Source organism: Podarcis filfolensis, assembly GCF_964270895.1.
Source record: "Podarcis filfolensis genome assembly, chromosome: Z".
Classification (NCBI taxonomy): domain Eukaryota; kingdom Metazoa; phylum Chordata; class Lepidosauria; order Squamata; family Lacertidae; genus Podarcis; species Podarcis filfolensis.
In genome coordinates this window covers 38047408-38057314 of record NC_139617.1, presented here as the reverse complement: position 1 = coordinate 38057314, position 9907 = coordinate 38047408, and the positions used below count along the sequence as shown (strand labels likewise).

General features: G+C 44.6%; 1 long non-coding RNA gene across 1 annotated transcript; it reads right to left on the bottom strand.

The window, feature by feature from the left end:
• Positions 1–825: 825 nt before the first annotated feature.
• LOC310754798 lies at positions 826–2992 on the bottom strand. Its single transcript, XR_014544028.1, has 4 exons — positions 2260–2992; positions 1469–1964; positions 1055–1187; positions 826–858 (listed from the first exon to the last, which is right to left on the bottom strand). It is a non-coding gene; the product is annotated as an uncharacterized lncRNA (long non-coding RNA).
• Positions 2993–9907: the final 6915 nt, after the last annotated feature.

Here is a 9907-nt window from a genome sequence, read left to right as displayed (position 1 = left end):
ACGACTCTGGCGCTTTTTTCCCCTCCAAAATTTCATTACAAACCTCCTTTAGTGGTTGAATTATCCAATCCTTCAAGGATCTATAATATTTTGAGGTTAGGCCATCCGGCCCTGGAGATTTGCCCAACTGCATATTCTGGATGGCACCTTCTACCTCCTGTTCTGTAATTTTATAGTTCAACATTAACTTGTTTTCTTGAGAGATTTTTTGTAATCCATTTGTTTTTAAAAATTGGTCTATATCAAACTCTTTCTGTGGCCCTTGTGTATATAGCTGTTTAAAATACCTCTGGAAGCATTTTCTAATTTCCACTGGATTCTGAATGTTCTTTCCTTCCACTTCCAAATTGGTAATAGTATTGAGCTTTTGTCTTTTTTTCATTTGCCAGGCTAACAATTTTCCACATTTATTAGCCGATTCGAATGTCCTTTGTCTCATTTGTTTAATTTTCCATTCAATTTCCTTATTCATCATCTTCATATACAGTATTGCACTTGGTATAACTTTATATCTCTCAGAATCGCTTGTGACTTTGGTTTCGCTCTCAGTTTCTTCTCGCCCTCTTTTATTTTTTCCAAAATTTTGTCTTTTTTCTCATTTTGAACTCTCTTCTTTATTGCATTCTGTTGAATCAGAAACCCCCTCATAACTGCTTTACTTGCGTCCCAGATTACTCTTTTTTCAATATTGGTGTTCAAATTTATCTCAAAATAGTCTCTCAAGGTTTTTTGGGCCTTCTTGATAACCTCTTGATCTCTAAACAAGGTGTCATTCATCCTCCATCTGAAGGAACCGATTGGTGTTAATTTCATCTCCATTTTCACAGCATTATGGAAGGCCTCCAGCAGCACCTCCACCTGTCAGAGATGAAGAAGAGGGTCACTCAGATGGTACCATGAAGTGGGGCTGTCTCAGGACCCTTGGGCTGAGGTTCTTGTTCTGACATTGTGAGGCCCCTCCCAACAAACGTGTGTCATGGCCACCCAATGGCATGGGGTGGACTCCCCTACTTCAAGGTGGAGATTCTTCTCTCCTGCCCTGACAGCATCCTACCTCCACTGCTTTGCCGCTGAACTCTTTGCAGCAAGTAGGAGCTGTCCAAGGGCTCGAAGATGCTCTCTACAGCAAGGTCACTGGCCAGGAAGCACTTGGCCTCCAAGAGCTGCTCCGCAGGAAGGAAGGTGACCTGAAACAAGAGATGAAGGTCAGAGATGTCCACAAGGAAAACACATTCATTCATTCATTCAGAGCATTTGTACTCCTCTTTTCAGCCAAAAAGGCTCCCAGAGAGGCTTATACAAAATAAAAAAAAGACACTCCCTAGTCACAGGCTTACATTCGAATAAACAAACCAACAAACACAAACAGAAGCTTCCTTTGACCTTTGATAGCTCTTTGCCAAACTTGATCATACCATTATTCTACGTCCTAAAGCTAAGTCCCCTGGAAATGCCAACTTTCACTTACCTCCAGGAGTCTCTGAGATGCCATATTCTAATCCAAATAAGCAAGGGTCACTACAGCAAACCTCTGCCAACCTCTCGACGCTGAGGATGCCAGAACCTCAGTTCAAACAGTCACAGCTTCCGTTGCTTGGTGACATGGAACGCACGGCCACCATGCCAAGATTCCAGGAGAGTCCATGTGGCCGAGTGGTTAGAGTGCTGGGCTTGGACCTGGGAGAGCAGGGCTCAATTTCCCGCTCAGGGCAGGAGGAAGCTATAGATGGCCCCCTGAGTTCCTTGGAGTTCAAGGAGGAGTATAGGAAGCTGCAGTGTTCTGCAGTGTTTGAGGCAAACATGAAAGCAGCACAAAAAGGAGACCGATACGGTGCCATGGATCAAACGTGGGACTTTCTGCATGCAAAGCAGGTGTTCTGCCATCAAGCTTTGCTCTTTCTTCAGATACACGGAGTTTTGCATTTTGGTTGGAAGAGACCCAGAGTGTCATCTAGTCCAACCCCCTGCAATGCAAGCCTCAATGTATTCAATACTGTATGTGTTTTTTAAATATGTATATTTTAACTTCTGATTTTGTTAATGTTTTGATTATTTTATGTCTATTTACTATATAATTACAGTACAACTAACTAAATAAAAGAGAAACGTTAACAGTATTACAGTTTGCCAAACTCATTAGCTTTTTTGAAATTTGTAACCCACAGTTAATACTTTAAAAAAGTGCTGATCTATACAAAGAAAGAAAACCACCTCCCTCCCCACCCCAAGTCTAACATATGATGTAAAAGGGATAACTACCTCTTTCTCTCATGAGTTAGCATCCCTTCCAAATCATTCCCCAAGTTTCAAGCTCTTCCACCTGTCAAGAAGGGCTGGGACAGAGGTCCCGCCAACTAGGGGCTCAGGGGCAGTTACACAGGCAGAAGGTCCCAGCCAGGGTCCAATCCATACTTAACCTTTTTAGACCCAGTCTCTCTGCAAAGCTGCTAAATATTCTTCCAAAAGTTGGTGTTGGAATCCGTCTGCTTCGGGAGACAATATTGAATCTTGATGTTTTACTGTCACTTCAAAACCCCGCTAGGCAGCGCTGTCATTGTGCTGGGAGCCTGTCTCCACGTGCAGGGGGAAAACGCCCCCTGTAGCATCATTACGGTGCCTTATGTCACAATCGGCCCCTCCTTTGTTATCCCCCACCCCGCCTGAGTAAGTGGGAGCTGCTGCCTTGATGTCGATGTGCCCCTAGCTGAAAGGCGCTGACTTCCAAGCAGCCAGGCGGGCGGGCGGGCGGGCAGGCAAGCCGAGCACAAGGCGCCCCGCTGAAGCCCGCAGAGAAAGCTCGCGCGCAACCCGGGAGCAGGAGACGCCCCTGCAGATCATCGCTTCCCCGCAAAGCCGCTTGCCACCCTCGGCTGGATCCCGCGGCTAGATCCGGCCGCCGGGAAGCAGCAGGTGAAGAAGGGGGCGTGGACGCAGCTGCCCACCACCACTCGGCTCCTTCCTCCCCTCCTGCTGCCGGGCAAGGGCGCCCCGCCGGATTCTGCCCCGCTGCTCCCCCCCTGCTCCCCCCACCATCATCTCCCTCCTCTGTTCTAGTGCAGCAGTCTCTGCCTCGGCCGCTCTCCTTCCTCGTCGCCCGCCCCCCAGCCAAGGCAGTCCCTCCAAGACCCCACCGCCCCCTGCCTCCCAACAGAAGGATGGTACACATGAACGGCATGGAGCTGAGCGCGCCGGACTCCGCCCGCAACGGGGCGCTGCTCATCGCCGGCCAAGAGCGCAGCTTCGAGCCCGGCCCCTTGTTGAAAGGTCCGCCCCCCTCCCCCGAGGAAGCTGCAGCATTGAAGCCCTTCCGCCGCGCTAGGCAAGGGCAGGGCAGCGGCATTTGCCCGCGCACTTTGAAAAGCGGCGGCCGCTCTCCGTCTCCTTGCCAGCTAAGCGAAAGCGGGACATTCCCGGATCTGTGAATTCGCGATGTCCCGGGACATTGGGGCACTAGAGGGGTCGGCTGTTGTCTACCCCGGGGTGGCAGGAACATTGGGCCCTCCAAATGTTGCTCAGCTCCAAAGCCCATCAGCCCCAGCCGGCGGGGCCGAGAATGATATGTGACTCTGGCCCCAAGATGGCCATGCAAGAAGAAAATGCATTTCTGCTGGTAGTGGGTGGGGAGGGGTTGATTCCCCACCCCCAAAAGCCTTTTTGATTGCTTCCCTCATATAGTTTCATGTTTAGCCCACTTCTCGATAGAAATTTCCAGGTTATTTTCATTTCTAGAACCAAATTTAAGATATCTGCTGTCATTGATCAGTGTGTGACATCACAGGAAGAAAAAACAGCACAATGTACTGCTAATGCAGGTGGGTTCTTCAGTCTCTAATCCAAGACTTAAAAAAAATCCACCAAGGCTGGCATCTCCTACCTATTTTTCACAAGAATTAACTGCCTTGATTTTCAATAATTTCTATATATTGGTAGTATGCCCCCCAAAACCAGTTTCTGGGGAACAGGAGGAGAGAGTTTTAGTTCATATGTCCTGTTTATGGATGTTCCATAGGCATCTTGTTAGCCACTGTGAGAACAGAATGCTAGATGTAGGCTTTGAGTTTGATCCAGCAGGCTCTTATATTTTCTTTCTTTAAAGCCAGAATGTAATGAGATTTTCATGAAAACTGGAAGAGTGGCTGTGTAAGAGGGCCTTCCTGCTTTTAAAGATGATTGAAAATAACATTATTATTCATCAATGTGGTTGAGAATTATAATGATAAACAGTAATGATTGAGTTTCATTCATTTAAATGTGTAGCCCACCTATTCCTGAAGGCTGAAATGCACACTTTTAAGCAAATATGTTTATTGTATATTGGTAGTACATATAATTTGAGTGGGTCTCAGATACAAAATTCATGTACAATAATTCACAACCAATGAGTGTACTCACATTTCAAGCAAACATTAACCAATGTGAAAGCCTTAAATACACTGACAGCAAAACCCCAGAAATGTCATATCCTTGTTACTTAAACACAACATAAAAAGCATTTTTTTACAGTATTTTGTTCCCTTGATGCTATGTTAGGTCTGTAGAGAGTCACAGTGTTAGATTGCAAATTTTATTTAGTGGAATTGTCTTCCCAAAAGCAGTAAACAGAAGGGAGTGGCAGACGCGCCAAATTTACAAAAGGTTGCCACATGCCCAGCTGTTACTATCTTGCGGAGATAGCTTTCATTGAACCCTTGGGAAAACACATCTGTACAAACCACAGCGCGGATTATAAATATCAGGCAACAGAGAAATGTCAGATGGGACAAGAAAGGAAAACATCCATGGTTGGGCGTATGGCTTGGTAATTCAGATGCATTAGACACACAAGCTTTGTACGAGAAAAGGGAGAGAGAGAAAGGAAAGAGAAAGAAAAAGATTGGGTTTCCACACGGATGGGGTGTGTGTAATGGTGTGTTAACTTGGCAAAGGGGGGAGGGAAGCCATTTAGAACCTTGTAAACAAGAATGACCCCTGATCTTCTCAGCATCAGAAAACAAAAGCATCACATCACACTGGTCAGATCAGGAATGTTGTAAAAATCTCAAGTCATAACATAGATAGACTGGCACCAAAGACGTGGTTATGTAATAAATGTACTGTAACAGTGGCTTTGTGAACCGTTACAGGGGTTCCCCTACAGCATCATCACATGCACTATGAACTAGCAGCACTGAGAACAGGTTAGGTACATGTAAAACGCTTGTGCTTCAATCCCTTTGAGAAAGAGATTCTAAGAGATACAGCTGTATATTCCCTACAACTGGCATCACAGTTCAATAAACATTTCAACCACAGACAAGCATTTGCCACAGATTAAAAATTTATCTTGTTTTTACCACTAAGAAGTCATGTTATTAGTTTCCAAATGAAGTGTTGTTGTTTTTAAAAAAGAAAAAAGTAGGCATGTTATTTTCTATTACAAGCTTATTTATTTGGTGTGTTTTTTAATTGCAAGTTTGTTAGCAATGTGGGGAATGTGCCATTCTAAGTAAAATGTTACACCACATCGCTTGACTTCAATTTAATGTTTGCTAGAATTTCAGCAGGGATCCAATCTCACTAAGACTAGCACTGGAGTCTGAAACTTGATTTCTGTGTATTCATAGCCCTTCCCAATTTAAAAGCTGTTGGTGTTGTCCAATATTTTATTTTTTAAAAAGCTTGCTGATGCATATTAGTTTAATCCTTTCCTTCAATTGTGCGGCAGGGTTCAGTGCTATTCTTAATCTATTGTACATAGGCTTCCTGCTGCATTATCCAAAACATGCCTGCATGAGCAAAAGATGAGCAGAATCACCATAGCAGAGAACATACTACCATTTTTCTATAGTCAAACCGAGCATCTGCAGATCTAGAAGCTTACAAGGCACACATAAGCAAACGAAAGATGCATCAACATGCAAAAATGACACAGAAATCGGAGGCTTAAAGATCCACAATAGAATCAGTAATCAGGCCTTAGTGGTATTTAAAATTCAAAAGCCACCAGTTAAAAAAAATAAAGATAGAATCTGACATCTAATTTCAATGCATTGTTCAAGGAATCGTTGCTTGTAGCATCATTACAAGATGTCCAACTGTTGCTTGTTCATCACTGTCAGCTCAGCCAGAAAAAACTGAAATAGTAAGCAGTTCCTAGCTTAAAACCAGCCTGCTGATTACAGATGCATTTACCTAAAAGGCACACTTCCTCCTAAGTAATTTTCAGTTTTTCCAGAGAAATGCAAAAATGTGCTCTATTCTTAGAGGAAGCAGTAGAATGTTTATTGTTTTTAATTATCTCCTTATCCCTTTACTCATCCTCATTTGGCAGCCCAACAGGACAAGAAGGTGGAGGAAGGAGAGTTGGTTGTTGTGCTTTAGGCTATGGCATAGTGGTGGGGGGGCCCTAACTTCTTGTGGCCCTCCAGATCTTGTTGGACTCAAACTCCCATCAGCCACAGGCAGCATAGCCAATGGTCAGGAGTGATGGAAGACGGGAGTCCGGCAATATGTGAAGGATCACAGCTTAGCTGATCCTGGCCTAGATATGAGCAATTCTATCTAAGGAAGGTTAGTCCATGTTCTGCTTCTGCTGCCCAGCTTAAGCATGGCTTAACAACAATGATAAAAGGGCTAAAGAAGCCTGCACACTGAATGCTGGGAGCTTCTCACTTGGCAGCAGATGCATATTTTCTACTTAGTGTACATCTCACATTTACTTCTTGCATATGCTCTACTGTTTCATTGGAATTTGCTTCCAAGGAAGCATAGGCTGAAACTTTAGACATGGCTAAATACAAAATAGATTCTAAATGAGAAACCACACAGATTCCAGGACAAACTTTGTTTCTGAAACTTCAGAGTGAAGTGCTGGCTAGGTTACCCTTGGAAGAAAACGAAGACCCACTTTAGATGCGAGAACTATTCTAACAAATAAGATTAAATGGGTACCTTAGTGCATTACATTTACATATCATTGGGTGCTAGCACAGCAGAGCAGAAAGAGTGAATGAAAGTCAGCCTTATTCTCAAAGCATTCGTTCAGGATTCTCTTTAACATAGGAAGTGTAGAGATTTGTATTCCAGAGGATCACAAGGCAAGGCTGAAAATTAACTTTGTCTGATAGGTAAGACGATCAGCAAGTGGAAGATTTAAAACTGATTAGAGTTAAATGATCTGTACCTTGAAGTTTCCTGAACCACTAGCATATTCAGCAACACCAACAGCAATAACCACTTAAGTTGATTGCATGTTGTGGTCACAAGTCGGCCCAGTTTGGGTGTCCAGAGCACTTAGCCTCATCCTTCATTGTAGAGATTTTGCTACCAGCAATAGCTTTGCAAACGGTCAAGGGACTGCCAGTGGGCGTCAGCATCCCACCTCCCCCACCGCCAGTAATGCAGTAGCCTTTGGGCTAGATGGACACTGGCAATAATAATAAAGTAACAATACTTTTATTAATACAAATATAATAAACTGGGATTAGAGAGGAAAGGGGAGAGAGAGAGAGAGAGATGCTAAAGCAGGAAGTGAATGTAAAATTTTCAGGAAGATATGTTAATTCAGAAATCTTCAGACAGCAAATGTCACTGTGGATCCAGACACAGCCCATCCCAGGCTCCTTCTGTCTGAGAAAAGTGTGAGGAGACAAACCTCAAGCCCTGCCCAAAATCCAGAGAGATTCAACCATGAAGACAGCCATTTCTGGGAAGACATGTAGGAAGTGGGGGAGGGGAGAGTGTGTATTTTGGACTAGCGTGGTCACCAGGAAGTCTGTGGAGAGAAAGGGCCACTTTGCCTTAAGTCCTGAGGAGTAGGGATGTACTGGCAAGTACTGGGCCTGCATATCCAGCATTTACTTGCCTGATTTTTCCCCTCTGTTACTGTGTGAGGAGCCCAACAGGCCCTGCAGAAGTTCTTCTCCAGACCAAAACGACTTATACACTGGTACCTCGGGTTACAGACACTTCAGGTTACAGACTCTGCTAACCCAGAAACAGTACCTCGGGTTAAGAACTTTGCTTCAGGATGAGAATTGTGCGGCGGTGTGGCGGCAGTGGGAGGCCCCATTAGCTACAGTGGTGCTTTAGGTTAAGAACAGACCTCCGGAACGAATTAAGTTCTTAACCTGAGGTACCACTGTATAACACCATCAAGAGATGGTTTTGGCAGCTCATTAAAAGGTAAAGGGACCCCTGACTGTTAGCTCGAGTTGCGGATGACTCTGGGGTTGAGGCCCTCATCTCGCTTTATTGGCCAAGGGAGCCGGCGTACAGCTTCCGGGTCATGTGGCCAGCACGACTAAGCTGCTTCTGGTGAACCAGAGCAGTGCACGGAAACGCCGTTTACCTTCCCGCCAGAGCGGTACCTCTTTATCTACTTGCACTTTGACATGCTTTCAAACTGCTAGGTGGGCAGGAGCCGGGACCAAACAACTTCTGATTGGCAAGTCCTAGGCTCTGTGGTTTAGACCACAGCGCCACCCTCTTTAGGGGCCCTTTAAAGGATTTCATTTCTGTCACAATTGGCAGAAGCAACAAAACAAAAATGGTGGGTCCCCGTTGTAGTCCACTCCCCCCCCCCAATTTCCTAGAATTCCCTCTGCAACTGAGTTCTTAAAGAGACAGTAACTCTTTTACCAGTCCCAATAAATTCCTCCAAAAGAAAAGAAACCTGACAGAAGCAGCGCAGGACTGGAGGGTGAGAGGGTCCTTCACTCTGGAAGAGGAGGCAAAAGACTTGAAAGACTTGAAATGCCTTGGAGCCATCCTATTAACTGAATGCCCTCCACTCCTCTCTGGATGATGGCACTGCAGGAGATGCAGCACAGAAAGGCTGCCTGTGTCTGGTGATCGAATTACAATACAAGGGTTCACCCAGCTGCATAAATTTATGTGGCAAGACCACTGAGTATTATATGATGAAAAGACCTAAGAGGAAAAAGCAGACTTTGAAACAGTATGCATAAGAGAGTATGCTTTGGAAGTGCCTACTTTTTTTTTTTTAATGTGAAGCTCATTAAATGAAAAAGGGAATCAAACCCTAACACAGCAGGAAGTCTTGTCCAATCCCTAATTCCCCCCCCCCCTTCCACTAAGCATAAGACAACAACCTGGATTCAAAGCAAGTTCACAGGGGGACATGAACATCAATTTCTATTTTTGGAGATCCACCTAAATTCAAGACTACTCTCAGCTTTTCCTTTTGCCTTTCTAGTCTCCAAGACGTGTCCAAGCAGCCATTTCAGATCAAAATATCATTTCTCTCCACACTCACAAAAGAGCAGTTTTTCTATTTGGAAACCATTACTAAAATACACTGCAAAAAGCAAGTTATGGCTTTAAGGGTCTCAACCAGAGCTAATTTATTATTGCCATGCCAGCATATAGCAGTGCTGTAATATATTCAGAACAATACAGTTAAGTGCTTGAAGCCCCAACAAACTCTAAAACCTACTGCTCACTTTCCACCAGAACCACTAAAGCAAGAAGGTGGGAGAGCTTCCCTTTTTCCTGGGTTCAAATCTGTGAAGTATTACAATATCAATCTATGTTGAAGGAAAAGCTCACTTGACCAAAGGCTATTCCCACACTGGAAGCAAAAAATCTATGTAACAGGTGCTAGTCAGGTTTGCATATTTGAAAGTAGGGTTGCATGGGCGTAGCAGGAATTTTTTTGGGGGGCAGACCTTTTGTTGGGGGGCAGCTATGTATTTTTATTGTTATTGATTGGGGGGCAGCTGCCCCTCACTGCCCCCCTTGGCTATGCCTATGCAGGGTGGGCTCTGCATATGCAGAGCAATATCATCAAGGACGTCAAGGAGAGGCAGAGAGATATCAAGAAGTGCCAAGACTTAGGCTGCAGGATAAGGAAGACTTATTACTAGACTCTTCATTCTTACATCTCTGCTTTGGCCAACAGTACTGT